This window comes from Pipistrellus kuhlii, unplaced genomic scaffold (genome assembly GCF_014108245.1).
Source record: "Pipistrellus kuhlii isolate mPipKuh1 unplaced genomic scaffold, mPipKuh1.p scaffold_m20_p_11, whole genome shotgun sequence".
NCBI lineage: Eukaryota > Metazoa > Chordata > Mammalia > Chiroptera > Vespertilionidae > Pipistrellus > Pipistrellus kuhlii.
Window position 1 is genome coordinate 45,710,148 of NW_023425416.1, and position 15,355 is coordinate 45,725,502.

Below are 15,355 nucleotides of genomic sequence, written 5' to 3' on the forward strand. Positions count from 1 at the left end.
AATGGGTACTAGATTTATTGGGGTGATCACTTAGTAAGTTATAGAATGTCCAGTCACTGGGTTATATACCTGAAACTAAAATAATATTGTATGTCAACTGTAACTGAAAAATAAAAATAAAAATTTTAAACAACTCTTTTGCGTTAATGTTGAATGGATTGCCACCATCCTGCTGGACTCAATACTTGATACTCCAGTTTGAAGCCCCTTCAAAATATGTTACTACACTTTTAACAGCATAGCACACCTATTAAAATCACATGTCTTACTAGAATGCTAATAAAGTTACTGCAGCCTGAAAGAAGAAGGCACGGTTTTGAAAGGGAAGATAGATTGGTGTGTTAGAGAATCAAGCAGCTTTGCTACCTGTTTCATCCATCATCATCACCACGGGCTGCCACCACATGTGACCAGACGGCTTAGAATAACAACAGTTTGGCAACCATTTTTCAGTAAATTTACTTTTCCCAACCATTTCCTCATCAAAGCTCATGCAATGGAAGACAGTTAATAATTTTTTTTAGTGGTCTCCTACTGTGTGCTTGACTCAGTGATAACAATCAACAAAGGATATCCAAGAAGTGCGTGTAATACACATCCTCGTCTCAGCTACTAAGAATAGAAGTATATGGCTGTATCCACCTGTTATCTTCCAATTGTTTGCCATTTGAAGCAGCATCCTAAGGTTTGGGTAACAAGATTGGAATATGCAGTCTGTCTTTGCACTGGCAGCTTAACCACACATCTGTAGCATCCATTTTTCAGTTGCTAGACAACTACTGTGTCTAGCTACAGTGTGACAATAATAAGAAAATTAATAATGTAGACTGTTTTTCCCCAAGCCTAATGGTTTGTTTAATTAATTGGTTGCCAAGCACAGCAAAAACTATTTTGATGTCTTAAGACATTTAGAACAGGGATAGCAATCTCAAATAGAGTGAGAACCCAAGAGTTAATGGGACTCTATTGGAGATCAGCCCAAACTGCAATAACAGAATTCTAAGTTAAACATGAAGACATATGGTTTGGCAAGCAATTTGGTGACACTGATTTATAATTTAAAATTGGAATGCCTCCAGAAAATCTCAAAATCAGGTTGTCTTCGTTAAAATGTATAGAAGAGTCTTTTTTTCTTCTCTAAAAAATCAGGCATGATAAGTATTGCCTGTGTCCAAGGCATTCTGCTGACCAACAAGTAAAGGGGCAGGGAAATGAATTAAGTCCCTCTCCAGCCTTCTTGAGAAATCAGGAAGGGCTTTGTCATGGAACCACAAATGGAAGAAAAACCATTAAAAAAAAAAAAAAAAAAAAAAAAAAAAAAAGCTTGCGTAATACCTGGACTCTGAGAATTGGAAAAATTAGAAACTATGGCTAAGAATGAGATATAGGGAAAAAAGATGGCGACAAAAGGCATCTGCTCATGGGAAGGAGCAAACAGTGATATGGTAGAATTCTGTGCCCATGGACAGGTGAGGCACTGAATGGAGTCCTAGGTAGGTAAGTATGTTTTGCAAGTTTTCGTCACTCAGAAATCTCCAGTGGCTATTTTAAAACTACATGCTTAATATGGTATGTAGTATTTTCAGTTATTTAGTGCTTTTCCAATGTTTCAATTAATCTTCTGTTAGGAAAGGGTGTGTATGTGTATCTGGTAATAGTCTACAGAAATTATTGACTTTTTAAAATATATATATTTTATTGAATTTTTACAGAGAGGAAGAGAGAGGGACAGAGAGTTAGAAACATCAATGAGAGAGAATCATTGATCAGCTGCCTCAATGCAAACCCCCCACTGGGGATGTGCCCACAACCAAGGTACATGCCCTTGACCAGAATCGAACCTGGGACCTTACAGTCCGCAGGCCGACGCGCTATCCACTGAGCCAAACCGGTTTTGGCTATTGACTATTTTCTTATTCCCTCTTTTTCTAGAGTTAATATCAAAGGTATTCACTTTTTTTTTTTTTTTTCCTGCATAAGGCTTTATTGCTTCCATTTGGTCCGATGGATGGGAGAGAGCTTCAGGGTGGCTAAAAGAATGGCTAGTATTTCAGGGAGAGGCTCAGGCAAAAGCCAAGCACTAGGGGAATGCAGAGGGGCCTCTCACAGGCCTCTGGGCTCCAAAGGCTCCTAGTCGTGCCTGAGGGTGAGCCTTTTGAAGAGAAACCTCCCCAACCTGCAGAGTTGAATCAGGTGGAGCCCATCTTCTTGCTGAGTTTCATCTCCTCATCCAGGAAGTGGTTCTCCAGGAAGTCGCAGAGATGAGGGTCTGTGAGGTAGAACCCAGGGCCTGCAGCTCCATAAGGGTCTGGTTCAGATTCCTCTCCAAGGCCTTGGCAGCTTCCACGGCGTCCTGAGTTTTGCCCACTCATCTTGGGGAGGCTTCAGCACGTCCTGGAAGAGAATGCGGCCACTGTGCTGGTTTTGCAACTTTAAGAGAATGCTCAGCACCTTTGCACTCCTCCACCAGCTCACAGAAAAAGTGGCCCCTGCCCTCAAGAGCCACATCATGGAGGCCTTTAAAATAAAAGCCCAGAGAGAGGTAGGCGTGGGAGGCCAGCAGATGCAGGCTGGCCAGGTGGTTGACGGTAGTCTCCGCCTCGGTGGAATAATTTCGACAAATTCGGGAGCTCGTGGTTGTTCGGCAATAAGGAGTTAAGATAGAAAAAACACACACGCCGGTGTGTTGGCTGGTCTTAAAGGTAGTCCTAGGCCTGTTCTATCCAAACACAGCTAAAGCAAGAGATAGATTTGGGATGGCCGAGGGCACTGTCTATTCACTTTTTAATATAGCATAATTCTGCCCACACATTCCAAGTCCCCAAGTCTCCCCTCTCTCCCTGAGGCAGATTCAGTTCCCTAAGTGGAATTATAGAAATAACCAGTTATAATTATTGTTTGTTCAGTTATATAACTTCCAACAAGTAAAATTTAGGAATATTCAGAGTTCTCCTTTATGTTAATTCTTAGGGGGAAATAAGCCATGCATTAGGCTGGTGTAGTCAGTGTTGGTTGGGGTGGGCTGTCCTGGAACCCCTTTATGGGGCCAGTGAGCCCATCCCCTAGCCATTGTAGGTGTCGGTTGCTCATGGCTCTCGGCTGTCTCCTCTTTGGAGGAGAATTGTTTTTGGCCAAGGAGGCGTCACTCTGGAAATGCCTGGGAGACAGTGTCCTCTCCCACCCCCACGACTGACTGATAAGTGATTAAACTACTGAGTTGTTGAAACTAGAGAAACCTGTCCTGAAGGATACAGGAAATATACAAAAGACATGTTTCTTTCCCAGAGGCCATCCTTCACAGCTTAACAGAATGACCCAGCTGGGGTTATTCTGCCCAAGGGAGAGACGTGTAACATTTCCACCAACTCCCACCTCTACAACAAGAGAAGGTAAGCAACTGACTGGGCAGGAGACACAGACTCTGAAAGCTAAAAAAACAAAAATAAACAAAGTGGCAAGAAAATGTGTTTCTGGGGGAACTAAATAACTGGCAGCAAGAACTTTGAAGACAGCATTGAAGGACAGAATGCTGCTTAGGAAGCACAGAGGGGGGTGTTAATGCTTATAAATGCCTCTATTATAGGAGCAGAACTAAAATTAGCTGCAAATGGTAATAAGAATCATTACATAAAAACGACAGTAATAAAAGTAACAATGTCTATTGTTGGTTGAGCACCTGCCAAGTATGAGGCTTAGTGCCAGGCTCTTCACATGTATCCATCATAATCCCAATGATAAGTCTCTAAGGCTGGAATGGGACCAGCACCCATCTCTTCCCATTATGTCATATGGCCCCTCATTCCATTACAAACTCACATAGGAAAGAGTCGTGTGAAATGAGCAGAAAACGGCAAATGGAATCCTTAATATCACTTCCTTTTCCTTAGCCCACAGCGTGGTGGGACCAGGCGCTTCATCTTTCTTTGTGTTTCCCCAAGTTTTCTGCACTCAATTTGTACTTGAATAAATTTGAAAATTATGAGAATATATAAGTCTACTTAATGTTAAACTATTTTGAAATTTATGATCAATTTAATTCCTAGGTGAAGAGGTGTTTTTGTATACAGAAGAGCTCATTTCGTTTTCCCATCTATCACTTTAGGCTTTAATGTGTTAGTACAAATAAGTCCAAGGTTGTATAAACGATTCTTTAATAGATGTTCAGCACCACGGACAGCAGCTGCAGAATGCTCTTGTGAGAGTGAGGGCTGTGGCAGCTTTCCCTGGAGTAGGGGGCTTCTTTCCTCCTGCTTTCTGAAAATGGAATTCCTACTTTCATCCACGGCCATGCAGATGTATTTTTTTTAAAGAGAGAGAAAATCCTAAATGTGTTTCTTAAGGCATGGACCTGGGCTGAATGCCAGCTAGCAATGAATAAAAGCAACCCCAGCCCATGCAATGGCTGTCAGATTAAAAATTAAAAAAAATTAGGACACTAAGAACTCTACTTAGATTAAAATATACCTGGGTGCTAGGGCTCAGGTTTCTGGGATTATCGCCTAAAATTCTGTCCTTCAGTGGAGTAAGTGAAAATGCTCTGGAATGTCACTTTCTTTTCTCCAGTGAACCACTTTCTGACAAGCAATTGGCCCTCTAACAGGTGACCTTGACCCAGAAACTAAACTGCACTCCCATTTTTATAAATGAAGAAGCTGAGTCTCAGAGAACTTGAACAATCTGCCAATGCACATAGTAGCTAGTTGAAAGCAAGACTGAAACAAGAGACCAGGCTTCCTGGTCCTCTTATGCAATTCCTGAGATGCCTCCTGCTGAAGAGTAGAGTCTGTCCTGGCTCCTCCTCTTAGTCCAGAAGTCACCACACCCTCCCATCTCACCCAGGCCCTCTCCAGCCACACTATCACCACTTGCTTCCTAGGAGAATTCAGCATCTGTCTCACCTTGTATTGTACCCCTTTCCCATCCTCAGCTGACCTTTCTACAGACTTCAGCCTGTATCCCGAGGATCACTGTTCCACCAGATCCTCTGAATACCACTTTTCTCTGACATCACTCTGCAAGTAGCTCTTCTGTCTGCTGCTGTTCCTTGCAGGATGGATGCTTTCTTTCAGCTGTAATTTAATAAAGCTCAAACTAGGTTTTGGCCAAGCGGCCTATGTCAGGAGCTTAGAAACAAAGCAGCTACATGCACTTCCTGCTTGCCCTGTTCTCAGCCCAGCTTTTCTGACAAAACAGCATTTTATTTATTTATTTATTTATTTATTTATTTATTTATTTATTATTTATTTATTTATTTATTTATTTATTTATTTTAAAGCAGTTTTTCTTTTCTTTTTTTAAAAAAAATTATTTTTGATTTTTTACAGAGAGGAAGAGAGAGGGATAGAGAGTCAGAAACATCGATGAGAGAGAAACATCGATCAGCTGCCTCCTGCACACCCCCCCACTGGAGATGTGACCGCAACCAAGGTACATGCCCTTGACTGGAATCGAACCTGGGACCTTTCAGTCCACAGGCCGACGCTCTATCCACTGAGCCAAACCGGTTTCAGCAATAGCATTTTATTTTATATTTTTTGCCTGATTTGTAGTTGTGGGGTCCTGTCCTCTTACCTACTCATGAGATCTTGCCTCAGTAACCAGCCAGCTCCCCCATTTCCTCTGAACTTGGGACCCTCACTTGCTGGGCTCCCTGGGGAAGGGTTCCTGCTTCTTAATTCCACCCTGCAGGTTGTTGATTTCATATTAGTCAATCCATATTATCCATATATTGTACTTATAAAAACGTCATTTTCATTTGGTTTAACTTAATATAGGGAAGTCCTACATGAACACCAAGACACCAGATATTGTTGAATTGGAACTGGGTGAACTTTGAAAGGAGGGTTCTCTTCTAAGTGGTGCCTTCATTTTTGGAGGGCATGGCCTCTCTCATGCCATACATGCTCAGGTATACGTGAGACTGTGTGGGTATATAAACACACATGTCTTGATGCCTGCTTGTTATTTTTACTGACTGCCCTTTAACATGGGAACATAATAGTTTATCAATAAAAACCAAGCCAAGGCCCTTGGTCCTGCCCTCTGAGCAGACACAGAGGGCCCCCTGTTCACAGCTGGGTCCTCAGTGGGTGGATTCTAACAGGAACCACAATCTTCAGATGCTCTGATGTGGGCATGGCAATGTCATTCCACCATAGGCTTGATTTCCAGCCAAGAGAGCAGCAATACTCCACAGCCGAGGAGCCGGCACATCTGCCTGCTCGGGAGGAAATTTGGCTCCGTCACCGCAGGTCTCAAAGTGGAGCTGGAACAATTTTCCATTAGACATTCTCATTTGCATTTTTCTTACTAACAGCTATTTAGAGAAGAGCACTAGAGATGCTAGCTGATGATTACAGGAACTGGGTCTGCTTCTATCCACAGACCTGCAGGCAGAAGGGATTTAGCAAAGCTATCATTTAAATACTTAAGGGAAAACACTTAAAAAGCAGATACTCCATCTCACTTTTGTGTCAGTAATAGCTTATCTTCTCAGGACTGTGTGGTATAGCAAATATTAGATTCCTCCACATGCCATCTGGTTGATCTTAGACAAGCATTCAGCCTTCCTAAATCTCAGTTTCCTCATCTGTAAAATGGGGATAAGAATATGTTTCTCACAGGGTTGTTGTGAGGACTATGTGAGTTAATGTTTACATTTTAGTGGGGCAGGCAGACAGCAAACAGTGGTCAAACTAGTAAGTGTTTGGTTGTTTTGTGATGAATGGGAACTATTCAGGGTAGCATGACAGTGGCAAATGGGGATCTGCATTGGTCACGGGTACCAGTCTTTATGTCTTAGGGAAGATGATGTCATTATTATATCTAGTTATTAAAAGACAAAGTGAGCATCTTGAGACTGTTATTAAAGTTTAGATGGGAATGCATAGCTTTGAGTCAAAGAGGCAGGTAAGTGACTATCCATGCTATCTCCTTAGTATTTCTAATGTGCTTGATTAAGCAAAATAAAGGAACTAAGTTAGAAGCAGGCTCATACTTCTGGTGCAGGGTTCTCATGGTGGCACTACTGATGTTTTAGTGGGATAATTCTTTGTGGTGGGGCCTGTCCTGTGCCTTGTAGAGTGTTTAGCAGCCTCCCTGGCTTCTACTCACCCCCTAGTCCTGCTTTTCTGCTTGGGTAACTGGACACACTTAGCTTCTCAAAGGTCCCTGCAAGCTCTGACTTGTGCACCCAACTTGTGCTTCAGGAGGTCAAATTAGGGCTATTTCTCTGACCTCATGGTCCCCCTTCCAGAACTTCACTTCCCCAGCTCCTCCTGCAACTGGAATATGTCCAATTTCTAGAATAAATCCGACTCCTATTCCATAACACTGACAGCGTTTTACTGATTGACCTTTGATTATATTTCTCTCTTCCTTAGCCTTCCTCAGAACTAGAACTGCAGAAGCCACTGCTATTGAAACCATTTTTATCACATCCATCCCAAGGGAGGAAGCTGAGGGCATGAATCATCACCCAGAACAGAGGCTGAGAGAAGCAGGCCAGGCCATCACTTCCTTCCTAATTCAATGGGCACAAATACATGTCTCTCTACTATGCCTGTTTCAAGAGCTCAATTTGTTTTGTCCGCAATGGAAGATTGTAGACCAGGAGAAAACTAACTCTTTGTGGGTCGAAAGAGGAAGGCTTTCCCACAAGCAATCCCAGGTTTAGGATTTAAACTGTGGTGATAGGTTCAACAGAGCAGGGCCACCACATCCCAACTGAAAGTGGTGACCACAGCGCAACCTTGGGAGTCCCTGTCTTAGTTCAGGTTCCCCAGAGGCAGACCGAGAGATGAGGATTCGAAGCAAGTGTTCACTTAATAGGTGGTGTGAGAGGCATGGAGAAGTGAGGCAGGCAGGCAGCCAATAAGGGGTTTGTTATCAAGCTAGTGACTGCGTGGGTAACTGGAGTCAATTCCACTGGAGACCTCTGAAACCAGTATAGAATGCACTGAATTATTCCATCAGGGGTTGATGACTTTGGGAAAGGATATTATGTTAATTCCTGATATACGCTTATGACCTGCTCAACACACAGAAGACCCCAGCTGCCACAGATGCAGATGCTGGCAGTTGGACATGGGCCAGCATGCACTAAAATGATAAGGCCCAAGGGAATGTGCAGAGAGCACTGACAGCATTTATTACTCTCTGCAACCCCAGGCTTTGTGCCCAAGACTCAATACTCATACAAAAACCAGATCTCTGAAATGAAGCACATAAAAATGTTAAAAAGGATCTGTCCTGTGTCTTGCCTCTAGTCTCAGGAAGTGACTGACACCACTGTCTTTGAATCTGAAGTCCTGCAAGCTGGAATCGTCCCTACTCATATTCCTCTGGCAATATAGAATGTGTTACATCTGTTTGCTCAGTTTATTTCCTTTATTTTTTTCCTCCTGGTCTTATATCATCTTCAGACTTGATGGTAATTCCTTCTATTCTTCTTCTATTGGTACCATTGGACCAAACAGAGAAAGAGGCAGGGGATTATTATTGGAAACTCCACAAGGTGAAATTTGATCATCGGCACTCTTTGAGTGTAGATTTTTTTTCTTATTGGGAAAACTGAGCCCCTTAATTTCATTCTCCACATTGTGAGTTGGCCTTTTGGTAGAAAGGATAAGGAGATAGATTATAGGAATATCACTGCACCTGCAGGAAGTGCCTTTAGCCTGAGAGGGATTTCATGGTAAAGGGATACGATGGGCCAGGGCAGGGCTCCTGGTGCTGATAGTTCACTCTGACTCCTGAGGGCAGCTTAGATGAAGCCTCTAAAGGAGGAGAGATAAGGGTCTGGGAGTTCCTCTGTGGTCCAGGTTATCTAGACATGAACATGGGATATATAAAGGGACCCAGGGAAAGGACCAAACTAAGAATGAAATGCCTCTATGACTGGAGTTCCACTTGTCATGAAACTCAAGGAAGAGAGAGTGAGTGAAAGAAAATGAGGAAGAAAAAGAGGAAGAAAGAAGGGAGAGCTGGATTAGAGTGCTTCCTGTTGCCCAGCCTGTGAAATGGTGTCATCTTAATTTTGAGATGACGTCCTTAAAGCTCAGAGAGGTTAAGTGTCTTTCCTCAGATGACTTAGTCAGTGGCAAAACCCAGACTCAAACCCCATCTGACTTACTCCAAAATATGTTCAACTTTGCAACCCAACACGAGCATTATATTTGGCAGGCAGCTGGGTTTGGTATAGCTCCCTGCAGAGGTGAGGAGAGCCCAATAAATGCAAGTACCCAAGGGCCACTCATTACCCATTCATTCACATTATTAATGACAATTGGATAATAAATAACAGAGAAATTACTACATGCTATACACTATGCATGAGACTCAATCTTTAGAACAACCTCATTGCACATTAGAATTACTCAGGGAGCCTTTAAGCATATGAACTCCTAGTGACCTCACCCTAGATCAATTATATTAAATTAGAGGCCCCGTGCATAGATTCATGCACCAGTGTGTTTCCTCGGCCTGGCCTGTGCCCTCTTGCAATCTGGGACCTCTTGGGGGATGTCGGACTGCTGTATTTCAGCCTGATCCCCGCAGGCCAGGCAGAGGAACCCTACAGGTGCATGAATCCATGCACTGGGCCTCTAGTATGCATATAAGATCTTTGGTTAATCTCTTCCCCATTTCCCCCCTCCCCACTTCTCTCTGAGATTCATCAATCTGTTCCATGTTTCCATGCCTGTGTGCTGAGTGTCTGCCCCCTGGTGGTCAGTGTGCATCATAGCTATTGGTCAAATGGTCACTTAGACTTTTATATATATATATATATATACTAGAGGCTCATTGCATGAAGAGATTCATGCAATAGGCCTTCCTTCCCTTGGCTTCCAGCACCAGTTTTCCTCTGGCACCCGGGACCCAGGCCTTTGCTCCGGCCAGAGTCTGCCATCTTCATCTTTGCTGCAGACTCTGGCTGGAGCCTGCCATCTTTGTCTTTGATGTATACTCTGGCCAGAGTCTGCCATCTTCGCTGCAGACTCTGGAGTCTGCAGTCTTGTCTTTGCTGTGGCACTCCGCTCCTGTAGATCCCTTCACACCCTGCCCTCCCTCTCATAGCAGGTGTCCTGCCCCACCTGGCCACTCCATGCCTGGAGCAGCAGGTGGCCGCCATATTTGGCCTTCTAATTTGCATACTCACTCTGATTGGCTGTGGGCATAGCAGAGGTACAGTCAATTTACATGTTTGTTTATTATTAGGTAAGATAGATTCTCTTAGGATTGGAACATAGCATCAACATATTAAAAAAAAAAAAAAACTCACCTAGAGTATGTAATGAACCACCAGGGTGAAGAAGAGTGGTTCCCAGACTTTAGTGTGTATCAGAATGCCTTGGAGGGTTGATAAATGATTTCTGGACTTTATCTCCAAATTTATGATTCAGTAGATCTGGGCTGGGGAACCACAATTTTGTATTTCTAACAAGTCCCCAAGTGACACTGATGCTGCTGGTCTGGGGCCCTCAGTTTAGGACAACTTTGAGGAAGGTATTATAATCATTCCTACTTTGCATATTAATCAGCTTAGGTTTGGTGATGACCAAGCCAGGACTTGCACTCAGATCTGTGACCAATGCCCTTAAAATCTATCCTCTATTTGCCTCCTCTTGCACAGAAGTGATCAGGCTTGACTTTGCCAAATACTTCACTGAAAAGCAGCTCTAGCTGAATCCCAACATTGTATAAAAGTCTGCTGGTGGGCTGCACTAAGTCAGTTCCAAATTCTTTCTTGCCAGCATTAGAAATAACAAACTAATTTAGCTTCATTAATCAAGATAATATTAATTGTTCCAATCTGCTAATGCATACAAAAACACTTCTTCCAATATGACTTCCACCTCCGGGGCCTGAAAGATCTTCCAGATAAATGTCATCTATTGAATGGACTCAGCTCTCTGTGCTGCCTGCCTAGGCACCTAGGATGTTCCTTAGGAAGCACAGCTACTGTTCCAGGTAACCCTTGGGGCAAGTCTCAGGTACTCCAATGGAGGGCTTGGCTTATGCGGAATTCAGGAATGGTCTCCCAGGTCAATTTAGATCTTTTGTAAATGTCAGAAACTAAAGCCAAAGAGCACCACGAGCAAACTGATTACACATTCAGTTTCTTCCAGCATTTTATTTTTATTGGTACAGAGGTGAATTTCAAGGCCTTAAGAACCCAAGGGATTGCTCTTTCAACTTTAATTTTCAATTGAACTTCTAAGATGGGCTAAAAGCTTCAAGGTTCCTGAAGGAGGCCAGCCTTCTGCTTGTGTTCTCTCCCTCCCACACCGTCCTTCTCTTCAGGCTTTCTCCTTGGAAAAGTGCTCCTTGCCTATAGCAGAGGGGCATGGAGCGGAGCATGCCATGATAAGATTATTCCCTGACTCTGCTCTCTCCCTTCCATCTCTTCCCTGATCATCATTTTTTCCCCCCAGATCCATTCAACTAACAAGCTGATAAGAAACAGAAAGAAAAAAAAATGTTTTGTGTAGATTCTCTAAAAACAGAGCCTGAGATGAATTGTGCAAATTATTGAGGGAGTGCTTTCAATTCCCCTGAGAGTAAGAAAACGAGGCAGGACAGGGAAAGAACCTGGGCCAAGATGCAAGGTCAGCTGAAGTTGAGCCTCAGCCTGATCCCCTGGACAGTGCTGGAACATGAGTTGTCTCACAGTGTTCCTTCTTTTGGTGCCCTGCATGAGCCAGTGATTGGCTGCAGGCCACTGATGGGAAGAGCATAATACCTCAGACAGGGAGGGAGGGAGGGAGGGAGGGAGGGAAGGAAGGAAGGAAGGAAGGAAGGAAGGAAGGAAGGAAGGAAGGAAGGAAAGAAAGAAGTGGAACTAGCAAGTCTCTTCTGCAAATGGGAGTGCTTTAAACCATGCCTGGCACAAGCACAGACACCGTGGGGGCGACCTGCAGGAGTGGTATTAGCAGATGATTGTTCAGGATCTCTGAGAGGATTAGTACTTAGAAAATAATCTCATTATAGTTTGCATCATCAGACAAAGGAACTCAACGGCAACATTATGAAAAGGTAAAAGGGAGCTGATATGAAGACCCAAGGCTGACACTTCTTCTCTCCCTTATCACCAAAGCATTGAGCAGAACACTCTTTTCCCACTGTCCTCCATCTCAATATATAGAATCTCCATCCCCACAATCCTGTCTTTCTCTCACATCCCACTTCTACCCCATCAACAAATCCTAATAACTTTGCCCTTCTCTCCACTCCTCTGCTCTGCACTGACCAGGCCACACTGGCATCTTCTCATGTGTATTCCTACAGACTGGGTGTCTGGACTGTGGCTTAGGATCAGAGATAGTCTTCAACGTGGGATGGTGAGATCCTTCCTATAATGGCACTGGTTGTTAATCTTGACTCCATTTAAGAGTCACATCAGATCTTTTAAGAAATATTAATAGCAATGTACAGCACACCCTTTAGAGATGCTGATTTAATTGCTTTAGGTGAGTCTAAGAGTTGGTATTTCTTAAAAGCTCCCTTGGTGATTTTAATGTGCAACCAGGAGGCCAACCGCAGGTCTATAATCCTTGAGTAACACGGAGTGCCCATTCTGGAGAGAGCCGAATCCCTGGTGTCAGGGCTGAGACCTGGGGACTGGAGCTAGTGCCAGCCCTTGAAAAACTCCCTGCCCTGCCGAGAGCATCACAGCTGCATGATTATGTCCCAGTTAGAACAGGTGTACACTTGGGGGTCTGACAGCTCTAGAGGTGCGGAACCTTTAGGAAGGTCCAGGGAAAAAAATGAAAGAAAAGACTTAGGAGTCTGGAATATGAAATATATGAGGCCAAAGTCAAAAGTTAGATTTGTTTAGCCTGGAGAAGTAGAGTTAGGAAAGAAAAAAAAAAGAGTTAGTAGAAACAAAGTTAAATTTACAACCATCCTTAAGTATATACATATATCCCCCCCATGAAGAGAAACCCAGTATACAAAAAATTCCAGATGTGTGAAACAGACACAGGAGAAGGTAATTACTTACACTTATATTATATATACAAACACATTAATTACAGGCATATATTTACATAGTATTTATCAGGCATAGGATGTCATTCTAAGCTCTGTATACATTCATTGATAAAGCCCTTATAAAAATCCTATGAGACAGATACAAATATTATTTATTCTTTTAGGATAAGGAATCTGAGGCACTCAAGGATTAAGTAATGTGGCTTAGTTATTTTATGGACCTGAAATTTAAATCAAGCAGACTGGTTGCAGAATCCTTGGTCTTCACCACTGCTTTGTACCATATGTACATATGTATATATATGAGCTATGTATGTATGTGCATACGTATATATGTATGCAAGTATAGGTATATTTATCTAGATATATGCACATCTACATACTACATAGGTAGATATGTACTGTTATATGTGAGCACACATACAGATATTCTTATACATGTGTAGGTAATGTTTTAAAGAACATATATACAGATTTTGCTTTACAAAAAGATGCACAGTTTTCTTTAAATAACAAGCATAGTATTTAAATGATAATTTATAATATTGGGACTCACAAATGAGTAAGCAAAAATTTTAAAGAGAAAAATACTTCAATTATCATGTGATAACCCATCACAAATCCTTTGCAGTGAAAGTGTTGTTTTGAGACAGATTAAAGGGAAGTCACAAGCAGTTGAATGGAAAGTCTTGTGCATTTGTTCTGGGTTACTTTATCATGTGATGGATAAATTGATGAAAAATGCATTCTTTCTGGGATTTCCCCACTAAGCAAGAAATAAACATCAAAGGCTGACTTTTAAATGTTAAGGCTCTGTTGTTAGTCGGTGACTCAATGTCTCCTTGTTCTCTAATTGGCTAATTGGTAGTAAGGGAGTTGGGGAGTGGATTGTGGGGATGGCAGGACCCAGCCTGCACTTTAACAGGTCCATTAAGACCAAAGTGTGGTGAAGGGCTGAGGTGGGCAGAAGCGGGGTGGAGGGGAGAAGATGGGGGGAAACAAGGGACATCTATAATAATGTCAACAATAAAAATAAACTAAAAAAGTTTGTGGCTGTTTCCAGATCATCGCTATTGTAAATAATGGTGAAGGCCTGGAATGGGGTGGGGTCTGGATGGAGGGGGGGGGGAAAGGAGGGATCTAGATGGGGGGGATATCTATAATACTGTCACAATCTATATATATATAAAAGGCTAAGCGACTGGCTGACTTGCCAACCAGCTGGTATGTATGACATGCACTGACCACCAGGGAGCAGATGTTCAACACAGGAGCTGCTGAGTAACAGCAACTTTGCAGAGTGCTCTCTCACACTTTGGGATTCTTTGGGGGATGTCGGACTGCTGGTTTCAGCCTGATCCCCGCAGGCCAGGCTGAGGGACTCCCACCTGCTGGAGGGACTCCACTCACTCCACAGATGCCCTTTGAGCCCTGGTGCCGCCCCAGGTGCGGCCAGCCGGGGAGGGACGGCAGGTTGGCTCTAAGGTGTGTCCAGCCTGTCTCACCCAGTCCTGCCCTACCAGCCACCTTCTAATTAATTTTCTTCAATGTGCATGAGTCCATGTACCGGGCCTCTGGAATTAAAATAAAATTTGGAAACCTTCGTAATAAAATTGAAATTTTTTTATATCTATCATTTGATAATTATAATGTGACCTTAATAGAAAATTAATCCAAAATAAACTCATAACACACAATTGGTTAATTTAATCAACTAGTACTGAGTTAAAGATTGTGTGGTAATAATGAACACATACATTGAGGAGAGTGAAAGTCTTGATAATGATGAGAAGCTTGATAATGATGAATAAGTAGGAAGGGTGATACCAGTTACAAAATTGGCCTTTGTTTTCATTGTACTCAAGTTGTCGATGGTTAATGAAACGTTTGAGTAGCAAAGAGACAAAGATGCTTTATAAAATAATGCTAATGCTCAACTTGGTTGATGCCTGTTAAAGGCAGCTGCTCAACTTATTGATGCCTGTTAAAGACTAAATTAGTCTATTTTTTTAATAATAAAAAAAAAAACACACAAAAACACAGAAGCCCTGCAGAGTCATTCTTTCCCTACGCTCACATTCCCTTAGTCCAGCAGGATGTGCGGTATGAATGCGAATGAACTTTTCAGACTTAGTTATGAAGTGATTCATGGAGCACCACTAAGCATTGGGGTCCTCTCTGGTAGCTGGATGTCCTGGGCTCTGTATCCCATGCCCCATCCCTTCATCTCTTCATCCCGCCACTAGGGTCTCTGGGGGACAGGGCACACTCTCCCCTGCAGCTTGCATCCTGCCTGTTCTCAGCTAAGGTTCTGCTCTAAACCTTTCCCTGTTTCCTAACCCTGATGAATGGGGCTGTAATG